This window comes from Rhipicephalus microplus, chromosome 2 (genome assembly GCF_043290135.1).
Source record: "Rhipicephalus microplus isolate Deutch F79 chromosome 2, USDA_Rmic, whole genome shotgun sequence".
Classification (NCBI taxonomy): domain Eukaryota; kingdom Metazoa; phylum Arthropoda; class Arachnida; order Ixodida; family Ixodidae; genus Rhipicephalus; species Rhipicephalus microplus.
Genome location: NC_134701.1, coordinates 92,158,800 through 92,174,003, shown reverse-complemented (window position 1 = coordinate 92,174,003; position 15,204 = coordinate 92,158,800). Strand labels below are relative to the sequence as shown.

Below are 15,204 nucleotides of genomic sequence, written 5' to 3'. Positions count from 1 at the left end.
AATGCCGGAGTAAGCAAATGGCGTCGGTGGTTTAGTAGTAAAATACTCGCCTGCCACGCGGGTGACCCGGGTTCAATTCCCGGCTGACGCATCGTTATTTTTAAAAACGCTCACGCGTGCTGTTACGCAAAATATCATGTCATATATGCAGGAGTAAGCAATTGGCGTCGGTGGTTCAGTGGTAAAATACTCGCCTGCCACGCGGCTGACCCGTGTTCGATTCCCTGCCAAAACATTTTGTTTTTTAGAAAAGCTCACGCGTGCTGATTCGCAATATTACATGCCATGAATGCAGGAGTAAGCAAATGGCGTCGGTGGTTCAGTGGTAGAATACTCGCCTGCCACGCGGGTGACCAAGGTTCGATTCCCGGCCGACGCATCGTTATATTTAGAAAAGCTCACGCGTGCTGTTACTCTATATATGCATGCCATGAACGCAGGAGCAAGCAAATGGCGTTGGTGGTTCAGTGGTAGAATACTCGCCTGCCACGCGGGTGACCCGGGTTCGATTCCCGGCTGACGCATCGTTATTTTTAGAAACGCTCACTCGTGCTGTTACGCAAAATATCATGTCATGATTGCAGGAATAAGCGATTGGCGTCGGTGGTTCAGTGGTAAAATACTCGCCTGCCACGCGGCTGACCCGGGTTCAATTCCCTGCCAAAACATCGTGTTTTTTAAAAATTTTCTTGCGTGGCTTTCCGCAATATCGCATGTTAATAATGCAGGAGTAGGCAAATGGTGTCGGTTGTTCAGTTGTAGAACTCTCGCCTGCCACACTGGTGACCCTGGTTCGATTCCCGGCCGACGCATCGTTTATTTTAAAAAAGTTCCTGCGTGCTATTCCACAATATTGCATGTCAAGAATGCAGGAGTAAGATAATGACGTTGGTGGTTCAGTTGTAGAATACTCGTCCGCCACGCGGTCTACCGGGTTCGATTCCCGGCCGACGCATTGTTATGTTTAGAAAAGCTCACGCGTGCTGTTACGCTATATATGCATGCCATGATTGCAGGAGAAAGCAAATGGCGTTGGTGGTTCAGTGGTAGAATACTCGCCTGCCACGCGGGTGACCCGGGTTCGATTCATGGCTGACGCATCGTTATTTTTTAGAAAAGCTCACGCGTGCTGTTACGCTATATATGCATGCCACGAATGCTGAAGCAAGCAAATGGCGCCGGTAGTTCAGTGGTAGAATACTCGCCAGCCTCGCGAGTCGCCCGGGTTCGATTCCCGGCCGACGCATCGTTTATTTTAGAAAAGTACCTGCGAGCTATTCCACAATATTCAATGCCACGAATGCAGGAGTAAGCAAATGGCGTCGGTGGTTCAGTGGTAGAATACTCGCCTGCCACGCGGGTGACCCGGGTTCGATTCCCGGCCGACGCATCGTTATTTTTGTAAAAGCTCACGCATGCTGTTACACAATATTGCATGCCATAAATGCAGGAGTAAGCAAATGGCGTCGGTGGTTCAGTGGTAGAATACTTGCCTGCCACGCGGGTGACCCGGGTTCGATTCCCGGCCGACGCATCGTTTATTTTAGAAAAGTACCTGCGTGCTATTCCGCAATATTGCATGCCATGAATGCAGGAGTAAGCAAATGGCGTTGGTGGTTCAGTGGTCAAATACTCGCCTGCCACGCGGCTGACCCGGGTTCGATTCCCTGCCAAAACATTTTGTTTTTTAGAAAAGCTCATGCGTGCTGATTCGCAATATTACATGCCATGAATGCAGGAGTAAGCAAATGGCGTCGGTGGTTCAGTGGTAGAATACTCGCCTGCCACGCGGGTGACCCAGGTTCTATTCCCGGCTGACGCATCGTTATTTTTAGAAAAGCTCAGCGTGCTGATTCGCAATATTGCATGCCATGAATGCAGGAGTAAGCAAATGGCGTTGGTGGTTCAGTGGTAGAATACTCGCCTGCCACGCGGGTGACCCGGGTTCTATTCCCGGCTGACGCATCGTTATTTTTAGAAAAGCTCATGCGTGCCGATTCGCAATATTGCATGCCATGAATGCCGGAGTAAGCAAATGGCGTCAGTGGTTCAGTGGCATTCTGCTTCCGGCAGTCGTGCTGAACGGATCGCAGGATCATGAGCTCCAGCGGAGCGGCGACAGCGGCCAATCTTAGCCGCGGAAACAGGAACGGAGATAGCGAATACCAGTTTATTTTGCCGCAAATGCCAAAAGGACGACTTGTTATCAACACCGTGTTTTTACACGGTGATGTACGAGCGAGGCCATACAAGGTCGAAGATTTCAGGGACGCATTGACGCCAACGGGCCTGCTGCCGGATGTGGTAAGCCTCGGTGCATACCAGGTTAACCACTTGTGGGCGGTGACATTCAATGATGCCGCTCCCACAAAACGCCTGCTCGCCTTGAAGGAGCTGCAGGTGAAGGGGCGGCGCTGCGTCGTCGTCGACCCACAGGACCAGCAGGTGCGGCTACGAATTCACTGGCTGCTTCACGGGGTGAGCGACGAAGAAGTACGGACGGCGCTGTCGGCTTTCGGCAAGGTCGTGGAGGTGAGCCGTGAGCGGTGGCGTGTCCCGGGCATGGCCGACAAGTGTTCGACCACGAGAACAGCTCTCCTGAAGCTGAAAAGCGGCGTCGGGGTCGAAGACCTTCCGCACCAGATCAGGATCGATGGGGAGCTGGCCTTGCTGGTTGTGCCTGGTCGGCCGATGCAATGCTTGCGCTGCCAAGGCAAAGGGCACGTCCGCCGAGAGTGCAAGGTTCCCCGTTGCTCGCGGTGCAAACGCTTCGGACACGTCGAGGCGGATTGCGTTCGAACGTACGCCAGTGCAATGGGGCCAGCGAAGAACGAGGCGATGGCTGATCACGTCATGGACGCGGCCGAGGCAGAGGACGCCGCCAAAGGGGTCGGAAGCCCAGTGGTCCCTGTGACTACTGGAGGGGCGGCGCAGGCAGACACACCCAAGTTTCCGGAGACTCGCCAGCTTTCGACTACACCGGCCAGCGCCCCGTCAGCGGCCGAGCCTGAGCGGGTCGAGACGGACGTGGTTCCAGTGGGGACAGCTGATACAACGGAGGGTCAGGGAGAGACGGCGGCGGACAGCGACGACGAGATGTGCGTGACCAGCGCCACGCTAAAGCGTCCACTCGACGACTCGGTAGAGCAGGACGGGGCGTCGTCCACCAGCAGCCAGGAGCCGCCTGCGAAGGCGCCGCAAGGGAGGCGGCGTAGTCTCAAACCTAAGCCGAAAGTCCCTACCGACCGGAGACTGGAGGACAAGGCAAAAGAAAACAGCGCTGGGAAGCAGGATGGTCCTGGAGGCGGCTAGCCGAGGGCTGGTCGTGAAGGGTAAGCGCCATGCTCCGGGCCTACTCCTTTAGCGAACAAGTCACTATGGAATTAACTCCGCCATTCAGTATAGCTACGCTTAACGTCAGAGGGTTGGCGGCTAGGCGTAGGCAAAGTCAGCTCTATCGGTTGCTCACAGACCAAGACATAGACGTCCTAGCCGTCCAGGAAACTAAGGTAGACGGAGAGGAGGAGACCGGGAGCATGGTGCGCCGTTTCACTGACCGATATTACGCGGTCGTAAGCCACTCGATAGGAACGTCCGCGGGTTGTGTTCTTTTTGTAAAAAATTGCAAAGCCTTCTTGTGCAAAGTGTTTTTTCATGTCAGTCGGGCAGAATTGTTTATTGTGACTTTGTTTATGGTGCCACTGAATTCAGAGTTATATGCGTATACGCACCGAATAGTGTAGAAGAGCGTGCTCAGTTTTTTTCTAACCTGTTTCAGTGGACAAAGTGTAATAAGAGGGTGGTTTTGTTAGGTGATTTTAACTGTGTTTTAAGGGCTCGCGATAGAGTCAATAGCACTGGCGTTCGTGACAAAAGCAGTGACGTGCTAGGCAAATTAATAACCGAAAATGACTTGGAAGACGTGTATGAATGTGTGGCAGCAAATCGCGAAGTGATCTACACGCGATTTCATGGCAATAGCCATGCACGTTTAGACCGCATATACCTATCCCTAGATGTATTGCCTATGTGTCACGATTTTTCGGTTGAGCCAGTGTCGTTTTCAGATCACTGTTTGGTTGTGTGTCGCATAGGCATGAAGAAACAGCGTAAGGTTTTCAACTGGGATTTATGGAAACTGAACGCATTGTTACTAAAAGATGAACCATTTTTAGAAGCAGTGCACGAGACCATGAATGAAGTGCTTATGGAAAAAACGGAAACAGTAGCAGAGAAATGGGAGTGTTTAAAGCAGAAGGTGAAAATGAAAGCGCTTGACAGATCGAGCACGCTAAAATTCGAAGCGCAAATAAAAGAAAGAAGTCTTAAGAAAACACTGCAGCAGCTGATAGCCCTAGAAAGTCGGGAGCCTGGGACTTGCAAAGACGAGGTGCGCAGTGTCAAGGAAAAATTAGAACTGCATGACAGAGAGCGTTATCGAGGCGCCTGGGTTCGCGCGCGCGCAAATGATCTTGCCGCGGGTGAGACGCCCACAAAAAGGGCGCTTGGTCTCGAAAAAGCGCAAGGACGCCGAAACCACATCGATAAGGTCTATTGCAACGGGACTCTCGCGAGCGACAATGAAAGCATCGAACGGGCCTTTGTTGCGTATTATCAGTCACTTTTTGCAATTCGAAAAGCGAATGTACATGGTTTTAAAGAAGAGTTTCTCAAGCGCTTGCCGCGGCTTAGTGACGACACAAAAAAGCTTTTAGAAGGCAGAATAACGGAAGGTGAAGTGGAACGCGCGATTGGTCATCTGAACCCCGGAAAGTCACCGGGACCCGATGGCCTAACCGCAGCATGGTATAAGACGTTTAGAATAGAACTGTCCCCGGGGTTAGCTGAGCTGTTCAATGAGGCGTACGAACGGAAAACTCTGCCGCCCTCCTTCAGCAAAGCGCATACGATATTAATTCCTAAAACGGACGAAGGGGAAAAACTTAAACTGGTGACATCGTATAGGCCCATATCGCTGACCAATGTCGACTACAAGATTTTTATGAAGGTTCTGGCAGCGCGACTTCAAGGTGTCATTAAAGAAATTGTTGGAGAGCACCAAACTTGTGGAATCAAAGGCAGAACCATTAGCTCAAACATTCACAAGATGCGGTGTGTGCTAGAGTGTTGTGACGAAGATTCACTTGGCGTTGCTGTGCTCCAGATAGACCTGGAGAAAGCTTTTGATTGTGTTGCGCATGATATTTTGTTTGTCATCTTAGATCATATTAATGTCGGTTCCATCATCAAGGAGGGAGTGGCCTTGGCGTACCAGAACTGCACAACACGTTTAATTGTTAACAAGTCTTTGGGGGCCCCCATTCACGTAATGCGTTCTGTGCGTCAGGGCTGCCCCCTCAGTCCACTTTTGTTTTGTATTTACATCGAAGCGATGTGCTTAGCGATAAATGAAAATGAAAAAATTCGTGGCTTCAGCTTGGCGGCAGTGGAAGTTAAGCTGCTGGCATATGCAGACGACATTGCGGTGTGTTGTACGAACAAAGAAAGTGTAGAGGAAACGATAAGTGTTGTGAAACATTTTTGTAGCGTCACAGGAAGCCGCGTAAACTGGGCGAAATCTCTTGGGCTTTGGCACGGAAGGTGGCCTTCAAAGCCGGACCTTTTTGCGAATGTGCACTGGACGGAAACACCGACAAGGTACCTCGGTGTTCCCCTGGAATGTTATAACGGCAGCGAGGAGTATTGGTCGCGTCAAACAAAAGAGACGAAGGAAAAAGCAGACAGGTGGAAAGGCATGAACCTGTCTGTTTTCGCTAGGGCTACTGTGTGCAACATGTTTTTTATCGCTAAACTGTGGTATGTGATGCAGGTGTTACATTGTTCAAGGATCAACGTGCAAAGGCTGCACAGAGTGTTCGCAGTTTTTATATGGGGCTCGAAATGGGAAAGGTGCAGACGGACCAACTTGTTCAGGCGCGTGAAGGACGGAGGTCTTGGTTTGGCGCACCTATTTGTGAGACAAGTAGTAAATAGATTTTTGTTTTTCCGTGACGTCAGGGATCCGTTTTTACGTACGGTATGCCAGCTCAGGTTAGGCAGTGCCTTACCAGATTTTGTTGTTACTACGGATAGCCGGCCCGTGACGTTGCGTGGGTATCTCAAGGAAGTGGTAGACAGTGTACGTTTTTTATCTGTACGCTTTTCGATAGATTATCTAGCAAGTGTTAGAAGAAAAGAATTGTACAGAGATGTATGTGCTATGGTTTTGCCAGTACCATTGTACAGGGCCATATACAGTGGAAGACCGGGACAAAACGTACTGAAGCGGGTGAGAAACATGCAGGTACCTACAGGGGTGAAAACTTTTTTCTTCAAGTTACACACAGGAACACTATCAGTAAAGACTTTCACAGAGGAACGGGGTTTTTTTACACTATGGGGGTCACACTGCTTGATATGTAAGAAACCAGAAACAATAGACCATGTTTTTTTGCATTGTTGGGAAGGGGTACATTTTTGGGACATATTACAGAGGACAATAAAGAAGGATTTTCCACTAGACCCACACGGAATAAGGTACCTCGCAGTAACAAATGATGATGGGGTCCCATTCGATGTAGTGATGTTGACCGGTCTCCACTGTATATGGCGTGCACGAATGGCCGGATACCATTTCGACCCGGACGCAAAACCAGCAGTAATTTATTTCAGGCAAAGCATGTCTGCATTCATTGAGTGTAGCAAAATAGAGGATATCGAGCCAGAATGGTTGTCAAGGGTTGAACCCCTGGCAAACCTTAAGTATTTTTAAGAGGACAACATCAGTACAAATGGGACTGATGGCAATGCTTGTTTTTTTTCTTTTTCTTTTTCTTTGTATTGTAATATATGTGTGTGCAATGATTGCCCTGTACAATGTCCATGCCAGGCAATAAATAAAAAAAAAAAAAAGTCAGTGGTTCAGTGGTAAAATACTCGCCTGCCACGCGGGTTACCCGGGTTCAATTCCCGGCTGACGCATCGTTATTTTTAGAAAAGCTCACGCGTGCTGTTACGCAATATTCAATGCCACGAATGCAGGAGCAAGCAAATGGCGTCGGTGGTTCAGTGGTAGAATACTCGCCTGCCACGCGGGTGACCCGGGTTCTATTCCCGGCTGACAAATCGTTATTTTTAGAAAAGCTCATGCGTGCTGATTCGCAATATTGCATGCCTTGAATGCCGGAGTAAGCAAATGGCGTCGGTGGTTCAGTGGTAAAATACTCGCCTGCCAGGCGGGTGACCCGGGTTCAATTCCCGGCTGACGCATCGTTATTTTTAGAAACGCTCACGCGTGCTGTTACGCAAAATATCATGTCATAAATGCAGGAGTAAGCAATTGGCGTCGGTGGTTCAGTGGTAAAATACTCGCCTGCCACGCGGCTGACCCGGGTTCGATTCCCTGCCAAAACATTTTGTTTTTTTAGAAAAGCTCACGCGTGCTGATTCGCAATATTACATGCCATGAATGCAGGAGTAAGCAAATGGCGTCGGTGGTTCAGTGGTAGAATACTCGCCTGCCACGCGGGTGACCAAGTTTCGATTCCCGGCCGACGCATCGTTATATTTAGAAAAGCTCACGCGTGCTGTTACTCTATATATGCATGCTATGAATGCAGGAGCAAGCAAATTGCGTCGGTGCTTCAGTGGTAGAATACTCGCCTGCCACGCGGGTGACCCAAGTTCGATTCTCGGCCGACGCATTGTTATCTTTAGAAAAGCTCACGCGTGCTGTTATGCAATATTCAATGCCACGAATGCAGGAGTAAGCAAATTGCGTCGGTGGTTCAGTGGTAGAATACTCGCCTGCCACGCGGGTATCCCGGGTTCGATTCCCTGCCGAAGCATTGTTACTTTTGGACAAGCTCACACGTGCTGTTACGCCATATTGCATGTCATGAATGCCGGAGAAAACAAATGGCGTCGGTCGTTCAGTGGTAGAATGCTCGCCTGCCACACGGGTGACCCGGGTTCAATTCACGGCCGACGCATCGTTATCTTTAAAAAATTTCACGCGTGTTCTTACGCTATATATGCATGCCATGAACGCAGGAGCAAGCAAATGGCGTTGGTGGTTCAGTGGTAGAATACTCGCCTGCCACGCGGGTGACCCGGGTTCGATTCCCGGCTGACGCATCGTTATTTTTAGAAACGCTCACTCGTGCTGTTACGCAAAATATCCTGTCATGATTGCAGGAGTAAGCGATTGGCGTCGGTGGTTCAGTGGTAAAATACTCGCCTGCCACGCGGCTGACCCGGGTTCAATTCCCTGCAAAAACATCGTGTTTTTTAAAAATTTTCTTGCGTGGCTTTCCGCAATATCGCATGGTAATAATGCAGGAGTAGGCAAATGGTGTCGGTTGTTCAGTTGTAGAACTCTCGCCTGCCACACTGGTGACCCTGGTTCGATTCCCGGCCGACGCATCGTTTATTTTAAAAAAGTTCCTGTGTGCTATTCCACAATATTGCATGTCAAGAATGCAGGAGTAAGATAATGACGTTGGTGGTTCAGTTGTAGAATACTCGTCTGCCACGCGGTCTACCGGTTTCGATTCCCGGCCGACTCATTGTTATGTTTAGAAAAGCTCACGCGTGCTGTTACGCTATATATGCATGCCATGATTGCAGGAGAAAGCAAATGGCGTTGGTGGTTCAGTGGTAGAATACTCGCCTGCCACGCGGGTGACCCGGGTTCGATTCCCGGCTGACGCATCGTTATTTTTTAGAAAAGCTCACGCGTGCTGTTACGCTATATATGCATGCCACGAATGCTGGAGCAAGCAAATGGCGCCGGTAGTTCAGTGGTAGAATACTCGCCAGCCTCGCGAGTCACCCGGGTTCGATTCCCGGCCGACGCATCGTTTATTTTAGAAAAGTACCTGCGTGCTATTCCACAACATTCAATGCCACGAATACTCGCGTCGGTGGTTCAGTGGTAGAATACTCGCCTGCCACGCGGGTGACCCGGGTTCGATTCCCGGCCGACGCATCGTTATTTTTGTAAAAGCTCACGCATGCTGTTACACAATATTGCATGCCATAAATGCAGGAGTAAGCAAATGGCGTCGGTGGTTCAGTGGTAGAATACTTGCCTGCCACGCAGGTGACCCAGGTTCGATTCCCGGCCGACGCATCGTTATATTTAGAAAAGCTCACGCGTGCTGTTACGCTATATATGCATGCCATGAATGCAGGAGCAAGCAAATTGCGTCGGTGCTTCAGTGGTAGAATACTCGCCTGCCACGCGGGTGACCCAAGTTCGATTCTCGGCCGACGCATCGTTATTTTTAGAAAAGCTCACGCGTGCTGATTCGCAATATTACATGCCATGAATGCAGGAGTAAGCAAATGGCGTCGGTGGTTCAGTGGTAGAATACTCGCCTGCCACGCGGCTGACCCGGGTTCTATTCCCGGCTGACGCATCGTTATTTTTAGAAAAGCTCATGCGTGCTGATTCGCAATATTGCATGCCATGAATGCCGGAGTAAGCAAACGGCGTCGGTGGTTCAGTGGTAAAATACTCGCCTGCCACGCGGGTGACCCGGGTTCTATTCCCGGCTGACGCATCGTTATTTTTAGAAAAGCTCACGCGTGCTGATTCGCAATATTGCATGCCGTGAATGCAGGAGTAAGCAAATGGCGTCGGTGGTTCAGTGGTAGAATACTCGCCTGCCACGCGGGTGACCCGGGTTCTATTCCCGGCTGACGCATCGTTATTTTTAGAAAAGCTCATGCGTGCTGATTCGCAATATTGCATGCCATGAATGCCGGAGTAAGCAAATGGCGTCGGTCGTTCAGTGGTAAAATACTCGCCTGCCACGCGGGTGACCCGGGTTCAATTCCCGGCTGACGCATCGTTATTTTTAGAAAAGCTCACGCGTGCTGTTACGCAATATTCAATGCCACGAATGCAGGAGTAAGCAAATGGCGTCGGTGGTTCAGTGGTAGAATACTCGCCTGCCACGCGGGTGACCCGGGCTCAATTCCCGGCTGACGCATCGTTATTTTTAGAAAAGCTCACGCGTGCTGTTACGCTATGTATGCATGCCATGATTGTAGGAGAAAACAAATGGCGTTGGTGGTTCAGTGGTAGAATACTCGCCTGCCACGCGGGTGACCCGGGTTCGATTCCCGGCTGACGCATCGTTATTTTTTAGAAAAGCTCACGCGTGCTGTTACGCTATATATGCATGCCACGAATGCTGGAGCAAGCAAATGGCGCCGGTAGTTAAGTGGTAGAATACTCGCCAGCCTCGCGAGTCACCCGGGTTCGATTCCCGGCCGACGCATCGTTTATTTTAGAAAAGTACCTGCGTGCTATTCCACAATATTCAATGCCACGAATGCAGGAGTAAGCAAAAGGCGTCGGTGGTTCAGTGGTAGAATACTCGCCTGCCACGCGGGTGACCCGGGTTCGATTCCCGGCCGACGCATCGTTATTTTTGTAAAAGGTCACGCATGCTGTTACACAATATTGCATGCCATAAATGCAGGAGTAAGCAAATGGCGTCGGCGGTTCAGTGGTAGAATACTTGCCTGCCACGCGGTTGACCCGGGTTCGATTCCCGGCCGACGCATCGTTTATTTTAGAAAAGTACCTGCGTGCTATTCCGCAATATTGCCTGCCATGAATGCAGGAGTAAGCAAATGGCGTTGGTGGTTCAGTGATAGAATACTCACCTGCTGCGCGTGTGACCCGGGTTTGATTCCCGGCCGACGCATTGTTATTTTTAGAAAAGCTCATGCATGCTGTTACACAATATTGCATGCCATGAATGCAGGAGTAAGCAAATGGCGACGGTGGTTCGGTGGTAGAATACTCGCCTGCCCCGCGGGTGACCCGGGTTCGATTGGCGGCCGACGCATCGTTCATTTTAGAAAAGTACCTGCGTGCTATTCCGCAATATTGCATGTCATGAATGCTGGAGTAAGCAAATGGCGTTGGTGGTTCAGTGATAGAATACTCACCTGCTGCGCGGGTGACCCAGGTTCGATTCCCGGCCGACGCATCGTTATATTTAGAAAAGCTCACGCGTGCTGTTACGCTATATATGCATGCCATGAATGCAGGAGCAAGCAAATTTCGTCGGTGCTTCAGTGGTAGAATACTCGCCTGCCACGCGGGTGACCCAAGTTGGATTCTCGGCCGACGCATCGTTATTTTTAGAAAAGCTCAAGCGTGCTGATTCGCAATATTACATGCCATGAATGCAGGAGGGAGCAAATGGCGTCGGTGGTTCAGTGGTAGAATACTCGCCTGCCACGCGGGTGACCCGGGTTCTATTCCCAGCTGACGCATCGTTATTTTTAGAAAAGCTCACGCGTGCTGATTCGCAATATTGCATGCCATGAATGCAGGAGTAAGCAATTGGCGTCGGTGGTTCAGGGGTAGAATACTCGCCTGCCACGCGGGTGACCCGGGTTCTATTCCCGGCTGACGCATCGTTATTTTTAGAAAAGCTCATGCGTGCTGATTCGCAATATTGCATGCCATGAATGCCGGAGTAAGCAAATGGCATCGGTGGTTCAGTGGTAAAATACTCGCCTGCCACGGGGGTGACCCGGGTTCAATTCCCGGCTGACGCATCGTTATTTTTAGAAAAGCTCATGCGTGCTGTTACGCAATATTCAATGCCACGAATGCAGGAGTAAGCAAATGACGTCGGTGGTTCAGTGGTAGAATACTCGCCTGCCACGCGGGTGACCCGGGTTCTATTCCCTGCCAAAGCATTGCTACTTTTAAGAAAGCTCACACGTGCTCTTACGCAATATTGCATGTCATGAATGCCACTGTAAACAAATGGCGTCGGTGGTTCAGTAGTAGAATGCTCGCCTGCCACACTGGTGACCCTGGTTCGATTCCCGGCTGACGCATCGTTTATTTTAAAAAAGTTCTTGCGTGCTATTCCACAACATTGCATGTCAAGAATGCAGGAGTAAGCAAATGGCGTTGGTGGTTCAGTGGTAGAATACTCTTTTGCCACGCGGGCGACCCGGGTTCGATTCTTGGCCGACGCTTCGTTATTTTTGTAAAAGGTCACGCATGCTGTTACACAATATTGCATGCCATGAATGTAGGAGTAAGCAAATGGCGTCGGTGGTTCAGTGGTAGAATACTCGCCTGCCGCGCGGATGACCTGGGTTAGATTCCCGGCCGACGCATCGTTATTTTTGTAAAAGCTCACACATGCTGTTACACAATATTGCATGCCATGAATGCAGGAGTAAGCAAATGGCGTTGGTGGTTCAGTGGTAGAATACTCGCCTGCCACGCGGGTGACCCGGGTTCTATTCCCGGCTGACGCTTCGTTATTTTTAGAAAAGCTCTTGCGTGCTGATTCGCAACATTGCATGCCATGAATGCCGGAGCAAGCAAATAGCGTCGGTGCTTCAGTGGTAGAATACTCGCCTGCCACAAGGGTGACCCAAGTTCGATTCTCGGCCGACGCATCGTTATCTTTAGAAAAGCTCACGCGTGCTGTTACGCAATATTCAATGCCACGAATGCAGGAGTAAGCAAATGGCGTCGGTGGTTCAGAGATAGAATACTCGCCTGCCACGCGGGTGACCCGGGTTCGATTCCCTGCCGAAGCATTGTTACTTTTTGAAAAGCTCACACGTGCTGTTACGCTATATTGCATGTTATGAATGCCGTAGAAAACAAATGGCGTCGGTCGTTCAGTGGTAAAATGCTCGCCTGCCACACGGTTGACCCGGGTTCAATTCACGGCCGACGCATCGTTATCTTTAAAAAAGCTCACGCGTGTTCCTACACTATATATGCATGCCATGAACGCAGGAGCAAGCAAATGGCGTCGGTGGTTCAGTGGTAGAATACTCACCTGCCACGCGGGTGACCTGGGTTCGATTCCCGGCTGACGCATCGTTATTCTTAGAAACGCTCACGCGTGCTTTTACGCAATATTGCATGCCATGAATGCAGGAGTAAGCAATTGGCAATGGTGGTTCAGTGGTAAAATACTCGCCTGCCACGCGGCTGACCCGGGTTCAATTCCCTGCCGAAACATCGTGTTTTTTTTAAATTTTCTTGCGTGCCTTCCACAATATCACATGTCAATAATGCAGGAGTAAGCAAATGGTGTCGGTTGTTCAGTGGTAGAATACTCGCCTGCCACGCGGTTGTCCTTGGCTCGATTCCGGGCTGATGCATCGCTATTTTTATAAAAGCTCACGCGTGCTGTTACGCAATATTGCATGCCATGAATGTCGGATTAAGCAAATGGCGTCGGTGGTTCAGTGATAAAATACTCGCCTGCCACGCGGGTGACCCGGGTTCTATTCCCGGCTGACGCATCGTTATTTTTAGAAAAGCTCATGCGTGCTGATTCGCAATATTGCATGCCATGAATGCCGGAGTAAGCAAACGGCGTCGGTGGTTCAGTGGTAAAATACTCGCCTGCCACGCGGGTGACCCGGGTTCTATTCCCGGCTGACGCATCGTTATTTTTAGAAAAGCTCACGCGTGCTGATTCGCAATATTGCATGCCGTGAATGCAGGAGTAAGCAAATGGCGTCGGTGGTTCAGTGGTAGAATACTCGCCTGCCACGCGGGTGACCCGGGTTCTATTCCCGGCTGACGCATCGTTATTTTTAGAAAAGCTCATGCGTGCTGATTCGCAATATTGCATGCCATGAATGCCGGAGTAAGCAAATGGCGTCGGTCGTTCAGTGGTAAAATACTCGCCTGCCACGCGGGTGACCCGGGTTCAATTCCCGGCTGACGCATCGTTATTTTTAGAAAAGCTCACGCGTGCTGTTACGCAATATTCAATGCCACGAATGCAGGAGTAAGCAAATGGCGTCGGTGGTTCAGTGGTAGAATACTCGCCTGCCACGCGGGTGACCCGGGTTCAATTCCCGGCTGACGCATCGTTATTTTTAGAAAAGCTCACGCGTGCTGTTACGCTATGTATGCATGCCATGATTGCAGGAGAAAACAAATGGCGTTGGTGGTTCAGTGGTAGAATACTCGCCTGCCACGCGGGTGACCCGGGTTCGATTCCCGGCTGACGCATCGTTATTTTTTAGAAAAGCTCACGCGTGCTGTTACGCTATATATGCATGCCACGAATGCTGGAGCAAGCAAATGGCGCCGGTAGTTAAGTGGTAGAATACTCGCCAGCCTCGCGAGTCACCCGGGTTCGATTCCCGGCCGACGCATCGTTTATTTTAGAAAAGTACCTGCGTGCTATTCCACAATATTCAATGCCACGAATGCAGGAGTAAGCAAAAGGCGTCGGTGGTTCAGTGGTAGAATACTCGCCTGCCACGCGGGTGACCCGGGTTCGATTCCCGGCCGACGCATCGTTATTTTTGTAAAAGGTCACGCAAGCTGTTACACAATATTGCATGCCATAAATGCAGGAGTAAGCAAATGGCGTCGGCGGTTCAGTGGTAGAATACTTGCCTGCCACGCGGTTGACCCGGGTTCGATTCCCGGCCGACGCATCGTTTATTTTAGAAAAGTACCTGCGTGCTATTCCGCAATATTGCATGCCATGAATGCAGGAGTAAGCAAATGGCGTTGGTGGTTCAGTGATAGAATACTCACCTGCTGCGCGTGTGACCCGGGTTTGATTCCCGGCCGACGCATTGTTATTTTTAGAAAAGCTCATGCATGCTGTTACACAATATTGCATGCCATGAATGCAGGAGTAAGCAAATGGCGACGGTGGTTCGGTGGTAGAATACTCGCCTGCCCCGCGGGTGACCCGGGTTCGATTGGCGGCCGACGCATCGTTCATTTTAGAAAAGTACCTGCGTGCTATTCCGCAATATTGCATGTCATGAATGCTGGAGTAAGCAAATGGCGTTGGTGGTTCAGTGATAGAATACTCACCTGCTGTGCGGGTGACCCAGGTTCGATTCCCGGCCGACGCATCGTGATATTTAGAAAAGCTCACGCGTGCTGTTACGCTATATATGCATGCCATGAATGCAGGAGCAAGCAAATTGCGTCGGTGCTTCAGTGGTAGAATACTCGCCTGCCACGCGGGTGACCCAAGTTGGATTCTCGGCCGACGCATCGTTATTTTTAGAAAAGCTCACGCGTGCTGATTCGCAATATTACATGCCATGAATGCAGGAGGGAGCAAATGGCGTCGGTGGTTCAGTGGTAGAATACTCGCCTGCCACGCGGGTGACCCGGGTTCTATTCCCAGCTGACGCATCGTTATTTTTAGA

The 15,204-nt window shown here is 50.4% G+C and overlaps 44 non-coding genes across 44 annotated transcripts; all 44 read left to right on the top strand.

The window, feature by feature from the left end:
- The first annotated feature begins 20 nt into the window (after positions 1–20).
- On the top strand, positions 21–91 carry TRNAG-GCC (transfer RNA glycine (anticodon GCC)). The gene has a single exon. It is a non-coding gene; the product is annotated as a tRNA-Gly (tRNA).
- Positions 92–308: 217 nt separating this feature from the next.
- Positions 309–379, top strand: TRNAG-GCC (transfer RNA glycine (anticodon GCC)). Its single transcript has one exon. It is a non-coding gene; the product is annotated as a tRNA-Gly (tRNA).
- Positions 380–453: 74 nt separating this feature from the next.
- Positions 454–524, top strand: TRNAG-GCC (transfer RNA glycine (anticodon GCC)). Its single transcript has one exon. It is a non-coding gene; the product is annotated as a tRNA-Gly (tRNA).
- Positions 525–1,029: 505 nt separating this feature from the next.
- On the top strand, positions 1,030–1,100 carry TRNAG-GCC (transfer RNA glycine (anticodon GCC)). The gene has a single exon. It is a non-coding gene; the product is annotated as a tRNA-Gly (tRNA).
- A 75-nt stretch (positions 1,101–1,175) lies between these two features.
- On the top strand, positions 1,176–1,246 carry TRNAG-GCC (transfer RNA glycine (anticodon GCC)). Its single transcript has one exon. It is a non-coding gene; the product is annotated as a tRNA-Gly (tRNA).
- Positions 1,247–1,319: 73 nt separating this feature from the next.
- Positions 1,320–1,390, top strand: TRNAG-GCC (transfer RNA glycine (anticodon GCC)). The gene has a single exon. It is a non-coding gene; the product is annotated as a tRNA-Gly (tRNA).
- A 73-nt stretch (positions 1,391–1,463) lies between these two features.
- TRNAG-GCC (transfer RNA glycine (anticodon GCC)) lies at positions 1,464–1,534 on the top strand. Its single transcript has one exon. It is a non-coding gene; the product is annotated as a tRNA-Gly (tRNA).
- A 217-nt stretch (positions 1,535–1,751) lies between these two features.
- On the top strand, positions 1,752–1,822 carry TRNAG-GCC (transfer RNA glycine (anticodon GCC)). Its single transcript has one exon. It is a non-coding gene; the product is annotated as a tRNA-Gly (tRNA).
- Positions 1,823–1,894: 72 nt separating this feature from the next.
- On the top strand, positions 1,895–1,965 carry TRNAG-GCC (transfer RNA glycine (anticodon GCC)). Its single transcript has one exon. It is a non-coding gene; the product is annotated as a tRNA-Gly (tRNA).
- Positions 1,966–7,054: 5,089 nt separating this feature from the next.
- Positions 7,055–7,125, top strand: TRNAG-GCC (transfer RNA glycine (anticodon GCC)). The gene has a single exon. It is a non-coding gene; the product is annotated as a tRNA-Gly (tRNA).
- A 73-nt stretch (positions 7,126–7,198) lies between these two features.
- On the top strand, positions 7,199–7,269 carry TRNAG-GCC (transfer RNA glycine (anticodon GCC)). Its single transcript has one exon. It is a non-coding gene; the product is annotated as a tRNA-Gly (tRNA).
- A 218-nt stretch (positions 7,270–7,487) lies between these two features.
- Positions 7,488–7,558, top strand: TRNAG-GCC (transfer RNA glycine (anticodon GCC)). Its single transcript has one exon. It is a non-coding gene; the product is annotated as a tRNA-Gly (tRNA).
- A 74-nt stretch (positions 7,559–7,632) lies between these two features.
- TRNAG-GCC (transfer RNA glycine (anticodon GCC)) lies at positions 7,633–7,703 on the top strand. Its single transcript has one exon. It is a non-coding gene; the product is annotated as a tRNA-Gly (tRNA).
- Positions 7,704–7,776: 73 nt separating this feature from the next.
- On the top strand, positions 7,777–7,847 carry TRNAG-GCC (transfer RNA glycine (anticodon GCC)). The gene has a single exon. It is a non-coding gene; the product is annotated as a tRNA-Gly (tRNA).
- Positions 7,848–7,920: 73 nt separating this feature from the next.
- TRNAG-GCC (transfer RNA glycine (anticodon GCC)) lies at positions 7,921–7,991 on the top strand. Its single transcript has one exon. It is a non-coding gene; the product is annotated as a tRNA-Gly (tRNA).
- Positions 7,992–8,065: 74 nt separating this feature from the next.
- Positions 8,066–8,136, top strand: TRNAG-GCC (transfer RNA glycine (anticodon GCC)). Its single transcript has one exon. It is a non-coding gene; the product is annotated as a tRNA-Gly (tRNA).
- Positions 8,137–8,641: 505 nt separating this feature from the next.
- TRNAG-GCC (transfer RNA glycine (anticodon GCC)) lies at positions 8,642–8,712 on the top strand. Its single transcript has one exon. It is a non-coding gene; the product is annotated as a tRNA-Gly (tRNA).
- Positions 8,713–8,787: 75 nt separating this feature from the next.
- On the top strand, positions 8,788–8,858 carry TRNAG-GCC (transfer RNA glycine (anticodon GCC)). Its single transcript has one exon. It is a non-coding gene; the product is annotated as a tRNA-Gly (tRNA).
- A 60-nt stretch (positions 8,859–8,918) lies between these two features.
- Positions 8,919–8,989, top strand: TRNAG-GCC (transfer RNA glycine (anticodon GCC)). The gene has a single exon. It is a non-coding gene; the product is annotated as a tRNA-Gly (tRNA).
- A 73-nt stretch (positions 8,990–9,062) lies between these two features.
- TRNAG-GCC (transfer RNA glycine (anticodon GCC)) lies at positions 9,063–9,133 on the top strand. Its single transcript has one exon. It is a non-coding gene; the product is annotated as a tRNA-Gly (tRNA).
- A 74-nt stretch (positions 9,134–9,207) lies between these two features.
- TRNAG-GCC (transfer RNA glycine (anticodon GCC)) lies at positions 9,208–9,278 on the top strand. Its single transcript has one exon. It is a non-coding gene; the product is annotated as a tRNA-Gly (tRNA).
- Positions 9,279–9,351: 73 nt separating this feature from the next.
- TRNAG-GCC (transfer RNA glycine (anticodon GCC)) lies at positions 9,352–9,422 on the top strand. Its single transcript has one exon. It is a non-coding gene; the product is annotated as a tRNA-Gly (tRNA).
- A 73-nt stretch (positions 9,423–9,495) lies between these two features.
- Positions 9,496–9,566, top strand: TRNAG-GCC (transfer RNA glycine (anticodon GCC)). Its single transcript has one exon. It is a non-coding gene; the product is annotated as a tRNA-Gly (tRNA).
- A 73-nt stretch (positions 9,567–9,639) lies between these two features.
- On the top strand, positions 9,640–9,710 carry TRNAG-GCC (transfer RNA glycine (anticodon GCC)). Its single transcript has one exon. It is a non-coding gene; the product is annotated as a tRNA-Gly (tRNA).
- Positions 9,711–9,783: 73 nt separating this feature from the next.
- TRNAG-GCC (transfer RNA glycine (anticodon GCC)) lies at positions 9,784–9,854 on the top strand. The gene has a single exon. It is a non-coding gene; the product is annotated as a tRNA-Gly (tRNA).
- Positions 9,855–9,927: 73 nt separating this feature from the next.
- TRNAG-GCC (transfer RNA glycine (anticodon GCC)) lies at positions 9,928–9,998 on the top strand. The gene has a single exon. It is a non-coding gene; the product is annotated as a tRNA-Gly (tRNA).
- A 74-nt stretch (positions 9,999–10,072) lies between these two features.
- Positions 10,073–10,143, top strand: TRNAG-GCC (transfer RNA glycine (anticodon GCC)). Its single transcript has one exon. It is a non-coding gene; the product is annotated as a tRNA-Gly (tRNA).
- A 219-nt stretch (positions 10,144–10,362) lies between these two features.
- TRNAG-GCC (transfer RNA glycine (anticodon GCC)) lies at positions 10,363–10,433 on the top strand. Its single transcript has one exon. It is a non-coding gene; the product is annotated as a tRNA-Gly (tRNA).
- A 73-nt stretch (positions 10,434–10,506) lies between these two features.
- Positions 10,507–10,577, top strand: TRNAG-GCC (transfer RNA glycine (anticodon GCC)). The gene has a single exon. It is a non-coding gene; the product is annotated as a tRNA-Gly (tRNA).
- Positions 10,578–11,227: 650 nt separating this feature from the next.
- Positions 11,228–11,298, top strand: TRNAG-GCC (transfer RNA glycine (anticodon GCC)). The gene has a single exon. It is a non-coding gene; the product is annotated as a tRNA-Gly (tRNA).
- Positions 11,299–11,371: 73 nt separating this feature from the next.
- On the top strand, positions 11,372–11,442 carry TRNAG-GCC (transfer RNA glycine (anticodon GCC)). The gene has a single exon. It is a non-coding gene; the product is annotated as a tRNA-Gly (tRNA).
- Positions 11,443–11,515: 73 nt separating this feature from the next.
- On the top strand, positions 11,516–11,586 carry TRNAG-GCC (transfer RNA glycine (anticodon GCC)). Its single transcript has one exon. It is a non-coding gene; the product is annotated as a tRNA-Gly (tRNA).
- A 505-nt stretch (positions 11,587–12,091) lies between these two features.
- Positions 12,092–12,162, top strand: TRNAG-GCC (transfer RNA glycine (anticodon GCC)). Its single transcript has one exon. It is a non-coding gene; the product is annotated as a tRNA-Gly (tRNA).
- Positions 12,163–12,235: 73 nt separating this feature from the next.
- Positions 12,236–12,306, top strand: TRNAG-GCC (transfer RNA glycine (anticodon GCC)). The gene has a single exon. It is a non-coding gene; the product is annotated as a tRNA-Gly (tRNA).
- Positions 12,307–12,812: 506 nt separating this feature from the next.
- TRNAG-GCC (transfer RNA glycine (anticodon GCC)) lies at positions 12,813–12,883 on the top strand. The gene has a single exon. It is a non-coding gene; the product is annotated as a tRNA-Gly (tRNA).
- Positions 12,884–13,243: 360 nt separating this feature from the next.
- TRNAG-GCC (transfer RNA glycine (anticodon GCC)) lies at positions 13,244–13,314 on the top strand. The gene has a single exon. It is a non-coding gene; the product is annotated as a tRNA-Gly (tRNA).
- Positions 13,315–13,387: 73 nt separating this feature from the next.
- On the top strand, positions 13,388–13,458 carry TRNAG-GCC (transfer RNA glycine (anticodon GCC)). Its single transcript has one exon. It is a non-coding gene; the product is annotated as a tRNA-Gly (tRNA).
- Positions 13,459–13,531: 73 nt separating this feature from the next.
- TRNAG-GCC (transfer RNA glycine (anticodon GCC)) lies at positions 13,532–13,602 on the top strand. Its single transcript has one exon. It is a non-coding gene; the product is annotated as a tRNA-Gly (tRNA).
- A 73-nt stretch (positions 13,603–13,675) lies between these two features.
- TRNAG-GCC (transfer RNA glycine (anticodon GCC)) lies at positions 13,676–13,746 on the top strand. Its single transcript has one exon. It is a non-coding gene; the product is annotated as a tRNA-Gly (tRNA).
- Positions 13,747–13,819: 73 nt separating this feature from the next.
- Positions 13,820–13,890, top strand: TRNAG-GCC (transfer RNA glycine (anticodon GCC)). Its single transcript has one exon. It is a non-coding gene; the product is annotated as a tRNA-Gly (tRNA).
- Positions 13,891–13,964: 74 nt separating this feature from the next.
- On the top strand, positions 13,965–14,035 carry TRNAG-GCC (transfer RNA glycine (anticodon GCC)). Its single transcript has one exon. It is a non-coding gene; the product is annotated as a tRNA-Gly (tRNA).
- A 219-nt stretch (positions 14,036–14,254) lies between these two features.
- TRNAG-GCC (transfer RNA glycine (anticodon GCC)) lies at positions 14,255–14,325 on the top strand. The gene has a single exon. It is a non-coding gene; the product is annotated as a tRNA-Gly (tRNA).
- Positions 14,326–14,398: 73 nt separating this feature from the next.
- TRNAG-GCC (transfer RNA glycine (anticodon GCC)) lies at positions 14,399–14,469 on the top strand. Its single transcript has one exon. It is a non-coding gene; the product is annotated as a tRNA-Gly (tRNA).
- Positions 14,470–15,119: 650 nt separating this feature from the next.
- On the top strand, positions 15,120–15,190 carry TRNAG-GCC (transfer RNA glycine (anticodon GCC)). Its single transcript has one exon. It is a non-coding gene; the product is annotated as a tRNA-Gly (tRNA).
- The last annotated feature ends 14 nt before the right edge of the window (positions 15,191–15,204 follow it).